The following is a 20435-nucleotide window of genomic DNA, read 5'->3' as shown; positions in this document are numbered from 1 at the left end:
CTTCCTCCCCTTCTCCCCTCCCCACTTTTAAAATTATATCTTAATGATTTGTTTTAAACTAGCCGAAGGGTACAGTACACTGTGGGCAGCTACTGCCTGCCCCTTCCAGTGTGGAACGCCAAGCATGACTCAGGCAGGCAGATTGTGCCATTCTGGCTCGACTCCACTGGGTTTTTACATTACTGGCAAGGGCCTTGCCATTGTGTTGCTTAAATATTGTGCATTAACGGCAGGCTGTGGCCAGTGAATTCTATTTAACGTTTTCTGCTTGTCATTCTTGAATTTCTACCGTGAGCAGCTTCCCTGGCCACCGGAGGTTAACCTTGCAATTACACTCGTGACCCAAGTTAAAAACGCTCATGGATTTGATGTCTCTGGCAGCAATTTAAAGGGAGCTGTTGCAGCGGAGGGGAAGTGGGGGAACACTCCTGAATCTGAGAGTACTGAATTACAAAGTCATCTTGCAATTTTTCTGTGAACAGCCAGGAGAATTTTTGTTGGAAAGGAGTAGCAATTCTCTTTCCAGAACGCAACAGCAGAGTGAGGAGTGAATTAAGGCATGTTCTTTGGATCCTTAGGAACCAGATGGTCACTAAGTCCTGCATGGATAGCAGTAAGGCAAAATACCGGGTAGTAATATATGGACCTAATGAATGGTGCTGGCTGGAATGGGCTTTTTCAGTTAGTGAGGAGATGAGAGAGTAGGGTTTTGATGAGGGGAATAAATATACAAGTATAGAACTCATGTATAGAAATAAAACACTATCATCTTTTTTACCAAGGGTCTTGAGGAAATCAAGGCAGAAATGTTGAGCAGATTGCTCAAGATCACAGAGTAAATCAGAAGTCAAGCTGGGAGTGAAACACAGGACCATGACTCCAAGTCTCTTCTGTTAAACCCAGTTCTTCTTTCAGTTCAGTAATTTAGTATGCACTATAAAGTAGAGGTCCAAATACCTATCTAATTTTTAGTTTCTGGTGTGATTTGTTTTTCCAAAAATACTCCGCCTGTAGACTCCTAGCCACCCCTAAATTCTGTAGCCTTGGCATACAGCCTGTTTCTGGAATGTAGAAGAGCAAGGTGGAGGGACTTTTATGTATGCACATGTACACTGTAAAATAAAACTGTGATTATTGCTATACCTCTTATGTCTACATATCGAGTAACTTGGCACAATAACAATGGGTGCACCTTCACTATGGAGGAAAATATGCCTTAAGGATTTCCTTTTGTTTCATATATATGTTCATTGTAATCAGATGTCTCTAATGCTTAGACCTGTAATGAAGCGAGCTTCCAAGTATGGTTTTCCTGTACTAACAGAAAACAAAAACAAGAAAAGAGAAGCTATGCTCTGGTAATTTTCTGGTTTTTTTTAATTGTTTTTTTTTTTAACGTTTTTTAATTGAAGGCTGGAAACCTTTCTTTAGGGTAGGGATGTCCCTAAACCAACTGATTAATGTAAGATGGGCCAAATTTTCAGATGATCTGAAAATATGCTTGACTTTGTTTTCTCGTGATGTCATGTATACTGATTCACGACACATCTGACAGGCAGTTGCCTGAAAACAGGGTTTTCTAAATGTAGTGCAGGCATGCTCTTAATGGGAAAAGTCTGTGGGCTTGATTCTTTTTATGCTGGGTGTTCTGGCCCAATTTAGCCACCTACTAAAGTATGTGTATTACATAGATATAGCTCCATTGAAGTCAAGGGGACTAGTCACATACTTAACTTTAAAGACATGCTTAAGGACTTTGCAGTTTGCAGCTAACCCCAAATAGGATTAAATCTAGTAGAGTAGTTATCTGCACTCACATTCAGTGTCCGTTTGATTTTAGAACGAGACAGTAAGAAAAGTATAAAGGGTGTGGAAAGAGAAAATTCTGTATAAACAACCTGAAAACTTGCACAAAAGACACATAGGATGTGCTTTCAAAGCAAAAACCTATGCTTTCAGTTATGATGTCATTGACTAAGACAATAAGGAGTACTCAGTATTTTTATTAAGAAGAGAATTTTTCAAGGTTTCAGTCTCAAATGTAGCCTTGTGATCTGATTAGTAACCAAGAGATCCTGTGTTCTAATCTTGATGGATGCCGGCTCATTTAGTGGCGTTGGACAAGTCATTTATCCTCTCCGCACCTTGTTCAGTAGATCATTTTTTAAATTTGGTTAATACTGATACAGCTCTGTGAGCATTATTGAGTTTGTATTTGCAAAGCTCAAGGAGAAATACTAACTATTGTTATTATTATTAAGTATATTGTGTAGACAAAACACAAGGGATGGAGATAAAGCCACTCATGGGTGTGATCTTTCAAAACTCACTTGTGCCTTTGTTTAATTCCATCACTCAAAGGTATCAAGGCCAACTCAAATTTACAGAAATATTTCTCATGTCACTCTCCCCACTGTTGAGTATTTTATTGTTCACGTTCTCTCTCCGTCTGTTTCTCTGCTGCTTTCCTCCATGCTGAATTAACCTTGCATACCAAACTTTGTTCCCCTTTTCTGTATTATACAGCAGAGACATTTATGTAGCCTCCAAATTACAGAGAGCAAATTCATTTTGTCTGCTGATTATTTGCTGATGATGTATGAAACAGACAGAAGACAGTTTGAATTTTCATAAGTTCAATTGAGCTTGCAGGCATAAGGAAAGGAACAGGCAGAACCCAAGCCAATGTGACACGGTAAGTGGGCATCCCAGAGTGCAAGCTGCATGTGTAGCGTCAGGATGTCAGGACTAAGAAGGGCTTCTTCCATCACAGTAGTGCTTTTAAATGAAGGAAGAATTTTGAAGCAACAAACAAGCCACCGTACTACATCTTCTATAGCACCAGAATCCTCATGGTTCCCAATGGATATGGGATCTGTCCATCCTTCCTGTAACTTGCTGTTTTAACTAGAATTTCATGTCTAAGTTGTGCTTTGTTTAGCCCTGCAAATTCCCAGTATCCATTCCTCTGACTAAACATAAACACTCCATAGCTTCATAAGCCCTTTTTTGATGCAGAAGTACTGGTTTATAGAAGCTCTGCTGGAGAAGACATATACAAATATGAAATGAGACTGTTTGGAAGTATGCTTCCTTTGAACGAAGATCTACGTCTTGGAGCAAACTGTCATTGAGGAATTGTGTTAACACGAACAGAGAGAATTAATTTGGCCTTTTCTCCCTCCTGTAGCAAGGCATTAATTCAGAAACTCATGGGGATAAATTCTGCCCTGATTTCTACCTGTGGAACCCCAGTGGAAATGTGGAGAGGTCATAGATGTTTGTCAAGGCAGTCATTATCCCAGTGTTAAAATTGTTGAGAAAGCAGAAACTAGTTGATTGCTATGTGGCCCAGGGGCATGAGGATACTTAGGAGCCCTACATGGCATTATGTGCTTCTGAAAACGTTGCTTTTGTTGTATGTGTTGAGAAGATTATGACAAAGTATTCTAGCGAGTGAAAAGTTATAATCAAGAGCACAGTGATTAATTGTTCTTCACTTCCACTGGGAGAAAGACCTAAAGAAATCAGTTCAATGAGCGGCAAAAATTACTCAAGTTACATATTAAGAAACATATTCTAACTATACAGGTAGTAAACCGCTGGGATGTGCAGCATGCAGATACTGTGGATTCTTCATCAGGGGAGACTTCTTTTTTTAAGAACAGGTTAGAAAAATGGTCTCTGTGGTGTGCTAGAACTTGCCATAAGGCAGAAGACTGGGCTAGATGAGTTCTGTTGTTCCCTTGCATTTCTCTGATTCAGCATCCTTTAAAAATACTGTTTGGGAATGTTGGTATGTGGCTAATACATTCCTGATTAATAAAGCTTAATGTTCCCAAAAGATCCCTAGGGTTCTCATTTTTCCATCCTCTCATAACTGAAACCATACTGTCTCTTCAAAGCTTTCAGTGGGCTGCCAGTGTTTTGCTTTGACCCTTTGTTTTGTTAGAGAAAGACAGGGGAAGGATTCCTATAGACGCCAAAGGACAGATCTTCAGTTGCTGTGAGTCTGCATGGTTTCTTTCCAATCAGTGGACTAATACTGGTTTGCTTCCATTACCAGTTTTTAAAATTTAGATGAATGAAGACATTCCAGATTTTGCCTGATATAAGGGCTTGTGACAAAGATCGTGGAGATGGTTGCAAGGTGCAAATATAGTTGATGATCAGAGCAAAGATGTGGTGGGGTTAGGGTAAAGTCTTCTACAAAAAGTAAATTTCTCACGAGATTATGAACTTTTTGATCATCTCTCTGTTGTTTGAATTTCCATGTAAACGTCCTTGAAAGAGACTTCCGCTTTATGAAACTGTGTATACCTCAAAATGCAGTTGGCCAGCCTGATGATTTTGTTAGTTCTCACACTGGTTTTAATCAATCCCAGTCACAGCTAAGCACAAAAACAGTTGGGGATGATTGTTTGTTAAGTAAGTCTCTTATGCTTTTTTTGTTTGTTTTCTCACAAATGTTTAAGGTTTTTTTTCCACGTCTGTATGGTAAGGACATCAGCTGTAGTATACAAAAGGGTAGAAACCTGATTTTGTCATAGCTTGCAGCTCTATTTTTTGCAGAATACTGACCACAGTAGATGAAGATAGGAAAATGGTATATGGTTGCTTTAGTATGTATAGGAGTATGGGCTGTGATTCACTCATATTAAGAGGTATAGGGATATTAGCGTTGATTCCTTGAGTAGCACTGCTGTAGTCAGTTGTAAAACACTTCAGTATTTCAGCACCTGAAGATGTTATGGTGAAAGTATAGAGTCTTTCACTCAATTTATCAAAGCAGTTGCCGATCTAACTTCAAGCCAAATGAAAATGTAAAGATTATTGAGCAAGGAAACTTGTTCTTAGACCAGAGATGTCATTAGGTAAGCTACAAAAGGTAAAAAGGCAACACGGACCTTCTGGCCTTTTCCAATCCTTGGTGCAGTTTTATTTTGTTCTATTCAAAATTAAATTCTTCAACTAAGTCAGTGTATAATGGGAGGGACTCCACAGAAAGGCATTGTGGTTATTCTATATTTACATCAGTGTCCCTGAGGGGACTCTCACTGAATCATTTCAGATTCCAGTGTCTGATGTGGAGCAGTCTGATGAATCTAAATTACCCAGACTTTCTGGTCTAGATTCTTCATTAGTGTAAGTGGTCTAGCTCTGAGTTTTACTATAGGAGATTTGGCTCTTATTGCCATCTCTTCCATTATTGCCCCCTGCATCTAGATATTAATTAGAATAGATTTTAATCTCAGCTGTGTCAAAATTGATCTGTTGTTTTCACCAATTTCCACTGGTGCAAGAGAGATGAGAATATTTATTTTATTTATTTATTTAAAACAAATCATCTACAGAATTCAACTGCTGACCTGCTAGTGGCTTTAGTGCCAATACACATTCTGCAGGGTCTTCCTGCATATTACATCTTGTTGTAGTGCTGTATTTCCTCATGACAAGAGATTTCTTTTTCCAGTATCTTTTGTGCTGCGTGTCATTATCCTATAGCATTTTGGTAATCCCGTAATTTAAAAGGACCTTGTTGTCCTTCCTTGCCTCTTTCTCTTATAGATCTCTCCTTTAGCAGCCTTCAGAAGATGGCAGCAAGATAGCTGGATCAGAAATAGGGAGCACTTGGCATATCTACCTTGTTAAAGGCCATTGGAACACTATCTGTCTTTGCAAGATGTTGCAGTGTCAGTGAGTAATACTCATGGCATCCTTAAGTCAAAAACTGCATTAAAAAATCTCTTGAATCCACTAGTTTCCCTGGTAGAGTCTTCTTCATAATGTTTTCTTAGGAATTTCATTCTAGTTCATGTATTGTTCTCATGTAAATTTTGAATAATGAAAATCTTTTGGAAGATAGAAGAAGCTTATCTAATCTCTTTTGAGACTGGCAATAAATAATGAAGAGTCCCATGGCTCTTAGCAGCAGAACATTTTCAAGGAATTAGGTATGTGTTTCCCAGCAGCAATGATGGGAGTTGTGCGCCAGATCACTGCGTGTCCTCTCTGAATCTGAACCATTTTAGATTATAATCCTGTGTCCCAGTTCATTTAGATAGGATACAGTGGCACAGTTCCCATGAATATAGGCTGGAAGATCAGGCCATCAGCGCAAATATCTCTCCAAGATCATTTTCAGAGTCTGGGCCAGAGGTAGATGAGTTCTCATCTATTCCTGGTTTCCTTTTCCATTCATTAAGGTTTCTAATAGGGAAGGTGATCTGTTTTGTCACCTCCCTTACCCTGTTTTAATATTCAACTAACCCTCTTATGCTTGAGTGTCTGTCACTTCTCCAGAACAAGTGATGCTGGATTCCTGAAGGACACAATAACTCTAAAATGGTCTCCCTTTTGGCCAGACTTAGTGTGTAAATGGTGCCTTTTGCCTGGATACAGTTACCAGCTAGTGGGAATTTCCAGCAGTCTGGACATCACATGAGCATGAGGAATGCAGAGAGAGAGTGCTGAGGGATCCAGAAATCAGATGACCAAGAGGATTCAGAATTATATTAGTGCATCATCCTGACTGAAAATGTAGCATGAATAGAAATGAGAAAACCCTGAGGCAATAGGCAGAGTTGTTATAAGTATTGATTTAAGCTCATGGGTGGCACCTAAATGTAAGAGTTTTGATTCCTCATAATTGTTTCAATACTGCAGGAAGGAAAGGATTATGCTTTTTACTGTTGTCAGGTATTCAGTGCTATTGAATTCGTTTTGGTGCCCCTTGGCCATGTGAAATTGACCCCAGAAATGTTAGTTTGCTGTTTCTTCCTGTGTTACAGATTGACATACTACTAATTCTTGGCCATTTTTGTGGTTTAGAAAATACTGTTCTTTACAGCTACATTTGCCCGTAATCCCTTTATGCTTGCCATTCCATAAGACATTTGCTTGCTGTGGCAAACTCCTGTTCACTTTACAACTGCCTTTGTTAGGCTGTGGTCTTCTCGAGTGTATGTGCTGACACACTTAGCTCTAGGACTGCAATGAAGGAAAACTTCAGATATTAGTACTACCCTAGATATCTAGCAAATGTTTCATTTCCTCAGGATACCAGTTATGGTCACGCCAAATGTTTTCCTGTCCTGTTTTCCTCTGGCAAAAATTCAGGGTAACTCTTTATGCAGGAAGGTGGCCACAACTAGTACGTATCATTATAAGCCATAACAAATACAAAAACTTTTACATTAATGCATGTGTTTTTGGAGTTGTACTGAGCCAAAGCTTTGCATCCAGATAGTTCCTAACTTTTGGGATACTCAAATTTTTATTGTGTTTTCATATATGAAGTTTTAGACTCTTGCAGAAATATGAAAAATGATGACAAAAGGATACTTCACTTCCAGGTGCAGATCTCTTTTAGGCACCTTAGAACTAGATGCAATAACATTTAAGTGTTTGGCTCTGAGTGCAATTCAAACTCTAGAGTTAGGGTCTTTATCCAGTACTTAGGAAGTATTAAGGGCAAAGTGCAGAATCTTGTTGGGTGGAGTGCTACCTAAAGGTAGCCAAAGGAAGCACTAGAGGCTAATGTTTTGGTGATTCTTCCCTGGATGGGATTTCTTACCAGTAATTATATTGAGACACAGAAAGGATCTTTCCTTCACTGCAGTCATCAGTCTCCCAGAGAATTCAAAATGTGTCAGGTAAATTCTACTTTTTATGAAATTGTCAGCTGTTAAAACACATTTTATATTCCCCTATAGAACTAACCTCTCGGCAACATGAGGTAGGCTTAGCTTTCCCATGCCTTCTGATGGTGGAAAACATTTCCTGTGTCCCTGCATTGTCAGACTGTCAAGGGCACAGCTTTCCATGTGATTATCATTATTGTGATTTAATTATATTTAAAAGCATTTTTTTTTAATCTTTTACACTTTCTGTCATAATGTTTAGAATATATCTATACCATACGGTAGTTATTCTTTAAGGCTCCTTATACCTAGAAAATTCTGTAGAGGAAATATACTGTATAGCAAAATAGATGTTCCTTATTTAATGTTGAACAAATTCTTAAAGCAGCATTGTGATTACCCATGGATGCATGGGGGGGGAAAGTCTAGAAGGGGTAACAGACTTCTCCTCCTGCTTTTTCCTTGATGAGATGATAGGAAACACCAGTATCCTCCATATTGTGAAACACTGAGTCTCACTTGGGCTCCTGCCACCACTTTATGCCACTGTCTGAATGGGATAGGACTGTGCCCGTCCCCCTACTCCTTTCTGGAGCTAGCAACAGGAGAGAGAAATTCAGGGCTGCAAGTAAGTAGTGGGACACAGCAAGTTTTCTTTGTAGTACCCAGAGAGGTTTGCAAACATGGTATCACCTGCAATCCCTGCCAAGGGGATCCTTCTGTGCACCATTTCTTTACTGGGTGCAGCCATTTTCTGAGCATTTTGTTTTACAAGCCCCGATAACATCAGTGGGGATTTTTCCACATTCCTTTCAGAGTTGCTGGGGCACATTGCAAATGTATGTGCTTGAGCTGCCCCACTGCATAGACTTTGGGAGGGTAGGTTGTTGTATGCCCAATGCATTGGCTTGCACATGTGCGTCCGTTGCCATCTCAGCAGGAGCACTGCCTTTGACAAGAGCCTAACTACCCTGTCTGCTGTGGCAGGAGCCTCAAGGTAAAGGAGGCAATGCAGGTGGTTCCTTAGCTGATGTAGAGGAAAAGAATCTACAGTGGAAAAAATAAATATGTGGTGTTCTTTTTAGAGATTTCAAATGGATTTTTTGACACAAGTAGATTTACCCTTTTTTAATTGTAAAGTGACGTATAGCTTGTTGTATGCATGTTTTTGCCCAGCAGTGATTGAGTGAAGGTTTATTTTGTTTTTAGTCTCCCAATTTTAGGAGTTCTTTTTGAAAGTTCCTAGGACTATGCTGGGTAGAGATAATTCTCTCCTCTTACCTTATCTGGCCCATTTTTAATATTTGCTAACAAAACAGTCCTGTCTTCTGTGGAACTGATAGAGAACTGGTAAATTCCTTATGCAGCTGAAACAAGCTGGTCCTTTGTGAGGCTCTGGGGTGGTGCTCTTGCTTGCTCTGAAACCAGTTGTAAAATTCCCAGTCTCCATCTCATTTTTGCTTTTCTGTTCCTTTGTAGCAGTGGTCTACAAATGGAGATCCCTGCACCGGTAATTCTCAGTGTTGTGAGTTTTCAGAACTGAGTCTATCTTTGGTCTTTATTTGTTTATTTTTAGAAAAATTAATGGAACTCCTGCTGGAAATTTGAAATCCCAGTCTTCTCACTTAAAGCTAACTCTGTATTGGAAAGTCTATCACTAATTTACATGGCTAAATTGACAATAATAGACAGGTGTGAAAGATGGATGAGATTGCCCTCCATTTGCTTAGTGGAATCTTTGCCAGTTTACGTGTTTGGAAGGTTAATTCTTGTTTTTTATACCTCTTTGCTGTTGTATCTCTAACATTAAACTTCTTCCACAATTCATTCCTAATGGCTGCTTTATTAGCAACCTTTAGATAATAGAATGACTTTGGGTGGAAGGCAAGAAAGGTGAGAAGCTAAACAGAAAATTCTAACCTATATCTTACTTACCAAAATTACAGAAATTGGTGTTGCATATAACAGCTTCCTCTGTGGCTCCTGTGTTGTTTGCTCGATTTACTAGTCCAAACTAAAATGTGCTGTTCTCTGCCCTGTAGATCTAGACTAGTATGAAGGAAAACTAATTGTGTCCCTCTCACCTCCTTGCTCTTCCCACTTCATAACTACAAGCCCAATTATCTTGTCAAAGAGAAGTTTTTATGAGAAAAAGGTAACATATAACTACAATAACTTTTGAACATAGCTCTTGCCTCAGGACTTGACATAGCACAAAAGGTCTTATTTTATCTTTAGGCCCTGTGAAAATAGAAGTACCTTGAATGGTGAGCCAGCAAAATGTGAAATTAGATGGGGGGAATATACATTTATTTTATGTATAGTTACATTAATTGGGTTTATCATTTTTCTTTGGAAAGGACTGTTTTAACAAGAGTAAAATTATATGAATTATAGGTGAAGAGGAAAATGGCAATATTGATTCCATTTGTATTGTCTGGTTTCATTATTTTTTGCTTAAGTTAGTGATATGTAAGAGATAGTAATGCATGTTTTATCACATGTTAATCTATTTGTTACACTGCAAGTAAGAGGGATTTAGATTTAGGAAAGATGAAGTTGCAGCAAGTACTAAGCCAATGCTTAGGGATTTTTTTTTTAATGATACAGAAGTGCTAGTTTTTCTATATGACATTATGCAATAATGCAAATAAAATCAGAAAAAATAATGGAGGGGCTTAGAAATTCTAATACCTAGAACTTCCAGAACAAATTCATTTTTATTTTTTGCATTCTGTGGGAAAGTTCAATATTATTACTTTTTAAATTCTAACTTAAAAACAGAAAGGAATGAAAAATTGGATTTTCTGACTTTACATGCATCTCTAAAATGCAACAAATGCCTATTAGGTCACCAGCAAAAGTAATGGATTGCCCTAAGTTGAAACACTTTGAGGCAGAAGAAGTTAGATCCGAGATCTGTTGTTTTTTGAATTTCTATGGGGATGAATTGTTGCTTTTTACAATACTGTAAGCTGCATCTCTTTCTCTAACTTTCAACCATCATTCTTATGTCTAGGTACATCTAATTCTGTCTTCTTTTGGGTCTCAAGTATAAGAATTAAGGTGACCACCTCCCTTTTTGCTGACAAAAGCTACTATAATAGATGAGTATTTGTGATGGTTGCCAGGAAGAATGACTAGTTTATGGACAGATATTGGAGTAGACAGAAGTATTGATTGTTTTTCATCGTAATAAACATTGCCAGGTATTATCTCAGTATGTACTGTTTACATTCGTAAATAAATAAATCCTCCAGAGCACAATTACTCCCTATAGTGTTTTTTCAAAAGTTTGCTATTGTCTGCTTTTACATGTCTAAAAGTGAACTTCCTCTGCTTTCTGTGCAGCTTGAGAAACTAATTAGGACATGTGCAGCTAACTGTAAAATTCAAATTGTGCTCTAGGTTAAGATACATCCCGGATTTGGACTTGATACAGTATAGGTGATGCCTCTTCACTTTGAGTGCTCTTTGTTCACTTTGGGTAGTCTTTCTTCATCTGAGACCTTCCATCAGAAATGGCTGAACAGGGTTTTTTTACTGTTGTGTTACTATATATATGGGTAAACACCTTTTCTTGGGAATGTCATGGTAAAGAGCTGATTCTTTGCAAAGAATCTCAGTTTATGGGTCACTCGGCCCACAAAATGATGATTAGATTTCAAGGTATACGTAGGCACCGAAGAAGATGGTAAATGCCAGTGCTTGCAAGCCCAACAGGTTAGTTATCAAGTAAGTTACACCACCTCCAAGTTAGGATTTGAACTTCTACCCAGAAATTAAGACCCATGAGAGTCCAGATTTGCTGTTCCAGTGGCCCCACAAACAGCACATAAATGTGCACCTGTGTTGAGCTCCTGTTTCTAAACTTGGCTTCTGCTACTTTTTTCCTTCCAAGTGGCATGACAGTTTCAAGCCTGCTTTGGTTTTGAGTTCTCTCTGAGTTCTGGTTTAATCAGATCCCCCCCACCCCCAGCCCAAAATTGAGCAAGTTCACAGGTGTTTTTTGAAGTGTAGTCAGTGCCTATAACAATTTAGGTTAAATGAGAACTAAAATTGCCTCCTGGGCATTCTGAAAATGATTTCTTTTCATTTTCAGTGAAACTCTATCTCTTACATTAAAGTAGTGGTTCCTTCTTCTGATGGATTAAACCATCTTGAAATTTATGATTTTGAGTCCTATACTGAACACTGGCTTCCACAAAGGTATAGCTTCCCTTGGCAAGTCGGCTCATTCTGGAGCCATCCTAAAACAAATTTAGAACAACTTCTGTGGGTTTAGAAAGAAGTAGTGCATGTTTGGATTCTCTGCCAGTGGATCAGCATTATTGAGCTTATGTTTTCTATATTAAATCATCATTCTCTGTGTCAGATCCTAAGTTTAACTTACATAAGGGATGTCTTTTTCTCCAGTTTCTCAGAAGCCTTAGTGGTCATTGTGCCTCTGTTTCTTCCAGTTTACCAACTGAAATTAACTTTCCTTTCCTGATTTGCTTAGCTACATTTAGAAATTCTTACACGTTTTAGTAGAACTTCTGAGCACTTGCCGTGATGGAAGCAAAAAGAAGTGGTGTGTGTGTATATGTATTCATAGGTATCCTTTAAAACTTGTAAGACTAGCACTTTTTTAATTTTGTGATTTTTGACGAAGACCATCAAACCACTGTTTATTCATTTTTTCTTCATTAGTTTTATTCATTCATTTTCTATTCTTTTTTTTGGCAAAAAGGGAAAAGAAGAAGAAATGAATGAAAAGCAAAGGAAGAGGAAAATGGCTGACCTCCTCACCATTTTTTTTTCTCATTATTTGCATAAGCACTTTCTATGTCTCAGAAAACTTCAAAGAGAGTGACTTGCTTCCAAAAATTCCTATGTAAAATAAGGAATGCTTGCCCACTAAAATGCAGTTATATTTTCCACCTCACTTCACTTTGAATAGTCAAGTACATGTCCAAACAACAGCCACTGAAGGAACAATTTCAAGTTGCATGTGGAAAATGGCTCATTTTTCTTGTTTCTAAGGAATAGAGATAACAAGTGTGAAATGAAACATAACAGGGAGGTGCAGGAGTGCAGATCTGAAGGTGGAATTTGCATTGGCTGCACTTCAGCACAGATGGTGGAAAAACTTAAATCTACTCTTGGGTCCTGAGACCTTTACCCCCCGCCTTAGGTTAGCAAACGTGTCTAAGGGAGGAGATTGGAGTACTAATTCCCAAGTGATTCTAATGACTCATACTCCCTAAAAAGAAGGAGTCATGGGGAATGTGCCTAGACGTCCCTATGTTCTTGGATGCTATGGTATGTTTGTTTAGTGCAGTAGTTTTGCAAATCATCAGTTAATCAGTCTTGTCCCTAATAAAATGAAAAGTGCAGCGTAGTCCTCCTGGGGTTAAGTGTTCTGCAAAATGAAATGCCTCATCTGTTCGTCTCATCTAGGCAGGGAAAATGGACCAACGTGATCAAAGTCTGCAGTGTACTCTGTTGATTCTAAGTGGTAACGAGTGCTTTGGCTTGTTGCCTCTTCCTCAGTAGTTATGATGGAAAACCTTTGGTTTATTCTCCTCTTCTCCTGCCCTTCCTCTCAGCTCTGAAGTGATACAGGGGCACACTATAAGGCGTCTTCTGGTTTGGGGGAAGGTTAGGACTGCTGCACTCTTGAAGAACCAGTTCACATTTCAGGTAAATGTTGCAACACCTAGCTGATGTGAATACAGGTGGTTTGTTTTGTTTCTGTTTGGTAGATAGACAAATGCTTTTTACCCTGCGTGTTGCACGTTTGCATGCACCAGCCCTGGTTTTTCAATGATCAGTTACCAGGATAAAGTGGAAACTGTGTCTCCAGAACCAGTTTGTTTCTTGGCATCTCCTCTGTTATTGTGTGCAGTGATGCCAGTTAATGCTCATTGAGGCAGTGGATTTGTGATTCTGGTTCTTGGCCTGAAGTGGGTTGAGATTCATTTAAAAAAAAAACAAAAAAAAAACAACCCTCAAATCACAAAGCCACCATGGGAGTTTTATAGCTTCTGTGACTATCTCACTTGGGCTAGATTTGCATCAGCAATCAGGAGGTGAATGGTTTTGTTCTTATCCACTGCCAATTTCCTGAGCTAACAGAGTCTGAGTGTGTGTGTTATAAAACTTTATTTTCCAATTGGATGTATCTATCTTTTAAAAACAGGTAAAAAATAAAAGACAAAACGTAAAGGATATTTACCATCCAAAAAATACAGAACAGTGCTCAGGACTTTAAAATATATGTAAACATCAGTTCCTGCCAGGTTAGTCATTACTAAGAGTTAACAACACGGGGGATTGATTGAGAGAATGATTGTTGCTGTAGAATGATGATTTAATAAGAGAAAATCTGATAGATTTGACGTGCTACATAAAATGTTCAGAACAGTTATTCTTTGTTAAATTGCAACTTTCATTTGTACCCCTTACAGCTGTGTTTGTTCTGTGCCTTGCCACAATCCCCCTTTTCCTTGTTACTCTCTTTCATTGCTATGAATCATTAGTATTCACCACTGTCACACACACACACACACACACACACACACACACACACACACACACACACAGAGTTTTCCTTCACCTCCTTGCCATCTCTCACGCCTTCATGTCTGCTTTCCAACATTTACCTATCAACTGTGGTGTTCAGTAGGATCCTGCAAAATGTCCTGCTTCCCATCTTGAAAAGATGGCTCCTGAGAACTCAGTTTAATTTCCTCTTTGGTAGTGCTTTCTCCATCTGTACCCACTCTTCACTGCTCTGGCTGGCTGTTATTTATCTGTTACTTAGTCCCAACAACATGCTTGGTGCTTTATAAGCCAGAAAATTAAGGCAGTCTCAGCTCAAGGACGTTGTTGTACAGGGCAAATAGATGAAAAAGCCCTTCCATTGTTCCTGTCTTTATTGTTGAGCTGTACTCTGTCCTTTTGTTTTTCAGTGATAATTTAAGAGAACGTATTTTTAAAATCTGAGATGTCCCGTGCCTTTATAAAGATCCAGTTGCAAGTGTTGTCAGTGTGTTTGGTTTTCTGTAAAACCTGGTGGATCATGCAGGCCATGCCCAAGTAATAGTAATCACCTTGATCTAAGCTTCTGCCATGCCCTTCTACTGCAGGTAGGGTGTGCTGATGTCAGTGACTGGTCTAAAAATGGTCTTCTACTTGCCTCAGGAAAATGTAGGGCTAGCCTTGGTGCTTGTACACTGTGAATAATAATAATAAAAAAATCCTAGGATCTGATTATAATAAATGAATTCCATAACACCCTTAGCACTATATCTGTTGTCATGCCAAAGAGCATAACATAAAATGACCGAGAACAACAGCAATTCAAAACAACAGCACACAATAGTGTAATCGGACGCTAAGCACATAAAAATAATAGCTTAAAAAAAAAAAAGTAAAAATGGGACCAGGGACTGGCGTCAGGGACAGTGTCATGAAACTCCAGTCAGAGGTATGAGCCTAGTAGAAAGAAAAAGGGGGGGGGGGGGCGAGTTACTTATGAATCAGTACAACTGTGCTTTGTTCTGCATGAGTGTTTTAATAGAGCAAGTGTAATATAAGGATCAGGTGGGCTCGTGGGAATGGAACAAAAGGTTTTGTAAAATTAAAGCAAAATAATTATAGCTCTAGGTGTAGAGTGAGCACACTCCAGCAGTTGATAGCAGGAACCTGCTCAGAATGGAGAAGGGGGGGGAGATACAGTTAGAAGGGTGGGTTTTTTTTTTTTTTAAATATGTACATACATACACACATGCACACATACATATATATATATAAAAATATGTATTTAAACAAAAGCTTTTAATCAGTGATGGTTGTAAGCAACTTCAAAAGTGATTAATATACCCACACACAAAAATGCATTAAAATGAAAATTTAAGGAATAGTCTCAAATGAATTAATTAACAACAAAAAAAAAATCACAGCAGAACATTCTCTTTCTAGTGGAATAGAGGACTGAAGTCTAAAACAGAGAGGATCCTATGAGATGGGATTCTAAGCTGTGCTCACTGAAAAAGCCCAACCAGGAATATATACTGAATGCTAGGTACACTAATAAACCAAGTTCAAGGTTCCAGAAGTGAATGTGTGCCACAAGAAAGCTTTCAGCAGTACATTATGTTGCAAAATCCCCCACATATTGGGCAAAGCATTCTGCTGTGCTCTCTTGCAGAAGAGCTGTTTCCTACCCTAATATTTCCAATAGGATGAGAACTGATGGACTCCTTATATCTAGTTGTTTGCTTTTCCCTTCCTTTAGTGTCCATATATAGATGTACCTAACAACACAAGGATGTTTTCTGTCTAAGCTGTTGATTGTCCTTCAAAGATGTAGTTAAAGAGGAGATATCCAGGATCCTGGAATAGAGAAAGACTGTCAAGTGCTCAGGTGTGCATCTTTCTTTTTCTGTGCATCTTCTGTTAGGACCGAAATGTTTAGGATCTGCCCTTATTTTGGGCAGTGGCTTCCTAATAAATAAGCTATTTTTAATTATATATACAGAGAGAAAGAGAGAATGAGAGAGAATGAATTTAAACACTAGCGCTATAAGTTCCCTATGGCATATGCTGGTTAGAATGGGTTGTTTCCTGCTGATGTGCTGTTGTATGGAATGTCACAAGGAATGTAAGTACATACTGTGATAAAATGGACAAAAATGATGCTGGAAGAGAAAGGGAGAATGGACCCAAAGAGAGAAACTGGTTTTGTTACAGAACTAGAATTCTTTCCCTCCTGTGGCAGAGACTTTCTGTTGGGTGAAATAATCCCCTCCTCACAGCGAGGCGAGAGGCCAGCAGGCTGCAGAAAGAAGCTTTGGTGGCATCCACAAGTCATAGGGTCAGACACAGCTACTACATGTGGCTCGTACGTAAGTGAGGTAAGGCTTTGGCGAGGGAGGGGAGCGATTAGCCTGCCTCCCCCCACATCTCCCCTTACCCTGTAGTCAGATTTCCCTTATTCAGAGTTTGCTCAGGATAATTGTTCACAAACGTTATATTTTTTGTGCTCATACCGTAATCAGAGGCTGTTCTCACTTGAAGCAGAGCACATCTCTTAGGTGGTGGTTTCTGCCAGAATGTGGAGGCTGAGATCAGACTGAAGCTTTATGAGCTCCATTTGGTGCTTTTTACTTCCGTCTTGTTTCTCTCTCTGCAGGGGATGTGAAACTAGATTTGTCCTGTTTCCACAGCAGGGTTTTGGTTTATTTTGTTTTTCCATAGCGTTTCATTCTGTGGCGCAAATCCAGAGGAGAGTGTGTTGCAGAGATGGATTTGAATGTCAGACAGAAAGAGTTGTGTTTAATAAACTCTTTGTTGTAAATTGTAGAAACTAGAGAGCAGGAGGCCCGTTTTTAATACAAACATTCCACAGTTAAATTATCAGCTTAAGTATTTACCCATTAATGTCAAGAAAATGAAACAAGGTTACTTTGCTAAAACGGTTGCTTAGGGGTTATAAGACTCAACTGAAATACTTTGGTTATGGGTACTCCTCTCCAAGTCCTGCCACCCTCCATCTTTTTGTACCTCTGAGAGATAAATTGGTGGTCATGTAATTTACCCTGAAACTGAGTTCCTACATATCCTTGTTGTTCCTGTAAGAGAATTTGTGGTAATTTGGAAGATTGGTAGTGGTTGGAGTAGCCAAAAATCCCCCTGTCCCCTAGTTTTTGCTGCTGTATCCCACTTATATACCTGCCTTTGTCTGTCACCTCAGAGGGGGCTGCCTAGCACAGCTGAGTGAAAGCAGAGGACTAGTTCAAAACCAAAACACTTTATAGGCTTCCAGGGGGAAAAAAGGTGCTTTAGAAATACACTACAATACTTTAAGGTGAGAGCCCAACATGCAATCAGTTGAACATATAGCTCCATTATGTGCAATGACTGCTGTTTATCTCCTGTGCTCTCCAGCTTTTGAAAAGTCCTGTTTGTATCATAGCATGAGTTACATATCTGTGCTGATCTCTTTTCCAGGTGATTTGTCAACATGAGCCTATCATGAAATAAAAGGTCAATAACGGGTCAGGCATTTGGCAAGGTAGCACCACACACTGGAAAGGAGAGGTCAAGTAGAGCTAGTCAAACCCCACGTCTTCAGCTGTGCCTCTCAATCGTGCATTTTGCTGTTTAGGAACAGAGATGCTGTAAAGCGTCAGAGTCATGCTCCTGTTCACAGCAAGGCACAATATGCCAGTCTTTGACGCAGTCCAAGTCCTTGCGACACTGTTGAAGTCAGAGCATTCAAGTCGCAGATTCTTGGCTTCTTTTAAAATCAGCTCATTTTCTTTCTCACTATTCCGGTAAATCCAACATACATACATGCACACACATACATATATAGACATACTGAAGTTTTTCCAAAACACTGAATTAAAAAAAAAAAAGGAACAAACGTATGAGTTTTTCTCCTTTTGTCCTTTCATTTTCTAGCAGTAAGCTACTTCATAAGTAGCTTATATTCCAGCTTTATTTTCTTCCATTCATGCTTTGCTAGGAGCAATGCCTAAAGGATTCAAACAGGAACAGTCCTGTATTATATACTTAATTAAAAAAAAAAAGTGGGATTTCCACTTTTGCTCAGGAAAAACTGATGCAACACTGCTCTCATTACCCCTCCTTTCTGTCCACCTCTTTTGGAATTAAACCAGCTGTAACATATAGACATCAGTAAAGGCTGCTGTCCCTCTGCTGTTTAATCTGTTTCTCTTTCTCCTTGTCTGTAGGAGAATGAATCTAGTCTGGCTAGAGAATTTGCACCCTGATTTTCTCACAAGGCAGATGAAGCTTTTTAGGTAACATTAGGGACAATTTCTGGTCTCATTGAAGTCATTGGCAGTTCTCCAGATGATTTGTTATGAGATTTGGCCTTGAGAAAAAGGATCAGTCACACTCATCTCCTATTTATTCTGAACTAGAATGACCTATATCATTACCCAGTGATGGCTGCCTAGGATACTAGCAGTGAATTTCCGGGAAATGATCAAAAGTTCAAATATATGCAAGAATGTATGAAACCCACTGTCTAAGTGACCAGAGAGAAAGCAGTTGGCCACAGCAAAATACATGATTAAATAGAACCAAATAAAACTGGAAACTTGTTATGAAAGATCATCTATATCCATTTTCTTATTTGCCTGCAAAATACTGTGTTAGGATGAAGCCTGGAACAGTCACCTCAAACTTAAACTTATGCATATATCTTTCTGCATTCACTTAATATTTTTTGATTCCAGAGCCCTGTAAGTGGTGCAAAACAAAGAAGGTTCTTTTCCAAGTTCCCCTCAATGAACAACTTGGCATTTACTTTTAGCTTAGGACTTCATGTCCTCAGAGAATGGATTCTGCCCCTTTGATCTCTACATCTAATGAATAGATATAAAAATCAATATTTCACAGTAGTTACATGAGATCAATGGGACCCCAGAGAGGACCCAGGGAGACAAGGAATGAGGGCCTAGCAGCCCCGATCCATTCTCAGCATTGCTGCTGACTGTTATATAATTCTGGAAGAAAACTATTAGTGAGCCCCAGTAATCCCTGTTTGTGAAAGGAGTGTAAGAGTACTTATCTGTCTTTGCAATATGTACTAGGGAAGGAAGAAATAATGCTGAAGAAATAGTCACACCCTCTAACATTAACCTCTAACCATCTTTCATATTTCTGTGTATGCAGACAGTCTGCAAAGTAAATTCACAGAATTTATATGTATATATGTATATGTCTGCATCCCATGCAGAGCCCCTACCTATGGGAAAGGAGTTGATGCAAAACAATATTTTAATCCAAAGGTTCTCCTGTCTTTTGGGAGAAAGAAACAGAATGGAGAGGTAGCAGGTCAAAGAAAATACAAGATTTCATTACAATAGAGCTGTGTCTGCATTTGAAAGCATTTCACTAACACGTTGCTATCCAGAGTTTTCCCTTTCAACATTTCTTGTAGGAGTTGAATTTTCCAGTTCGTTTGATTTTGCTGTCAAAAAAGTCAAGCTGATTTTTTTCTTTCCTCTGATTAAGTGAATAAAATGTTAAGAGTAATGAAGCCAAGGAGAGTTATAAATCTGTTTTTTTCTCTCCTTAAATCCATACGTAATAAACAAACTACTTGTATCTATCTTTACAGGGATATTTTAAAACCACTCTGCTGAAAGTGTAGTGTAAAACCACCAGTTCTCACTTCAGAGGCAAAAACACTTTGATAACCTTCAAACCTTGTGTGTTAAACTCACACGTAAAAATCATGTTTGTCATTATTCTTGTTACCTCAAGGTTACTTCAGGGCCAAGGTTTCCTATGAAGATCAAACAGGAGGGTTTTTTCTGCCTTGCATATCCTCACTTATGCCCAGATTATGCCCTCTGTGAAATTACTAAACAGAAAACTTCCTGGCCTTGAAGCTGGAGGGAGGATTGTTTGGTGTTTTTAAGGCTCTGATCAGCAGACCAAGAAAAATCTGTGTTTTTTTTCTGATCTCTAGCTTGTAACCTTGGACAAATCGATATATTTGTGCCAACATTCCCATCTGTGAAAGGAAGGGGATACTCTTTTCCTACTGCATAGGTCCTTTGAAGCTAAACTTGCTCTCTGAAACTGATAGCGAACACCAGACAATATTTGGGGGGATATTTTTCTCCCAGTGCATGGTCCCAGAGATCTACCAGGAAATCTTCCATACTTCAGGGCAATTGCACAGGGCCTCTGTGCTCTGTCCTGAGCACACCTTGTCAGCAGCTGCCTCAGCAAACATCCCTCTAGCCCTCCACCATTGAA

General features: G+C 39.0%; 1 long non-coding RNA gene across 1 annotated transcript in view; it reads left to right on the top strand.

The window, feature by feature from the left end:
* The window catches only part of LOC106490627 (uncharacterized), a 328891-nt gene that overhangs the window by 173522 nt on the left and 134934 nt on the right, over nt 1–20435 (top strand). The gene's annotated exons all lie outside the window — the stretch shown is intronic.

The sequence above is a fragment of the Apteryx mantelli genome, chromosome 1, assembly GCF_036417845.1.
Source record: "Apteryx mantelli isolate bAptMan1 chromosome 1, bAptMan1.hap1, whole genome shotgun sequence".
NCBI lineage: Eukaryota > Metazoa > Chordata > Aves > Apterygiformes > Apterygidae > Apteryx > Apteryx mantelli.
Note: the sequence above shows the minus strand (reverse complement) of the source record. Positions and strands in the feature narration are given on the sequence as shown.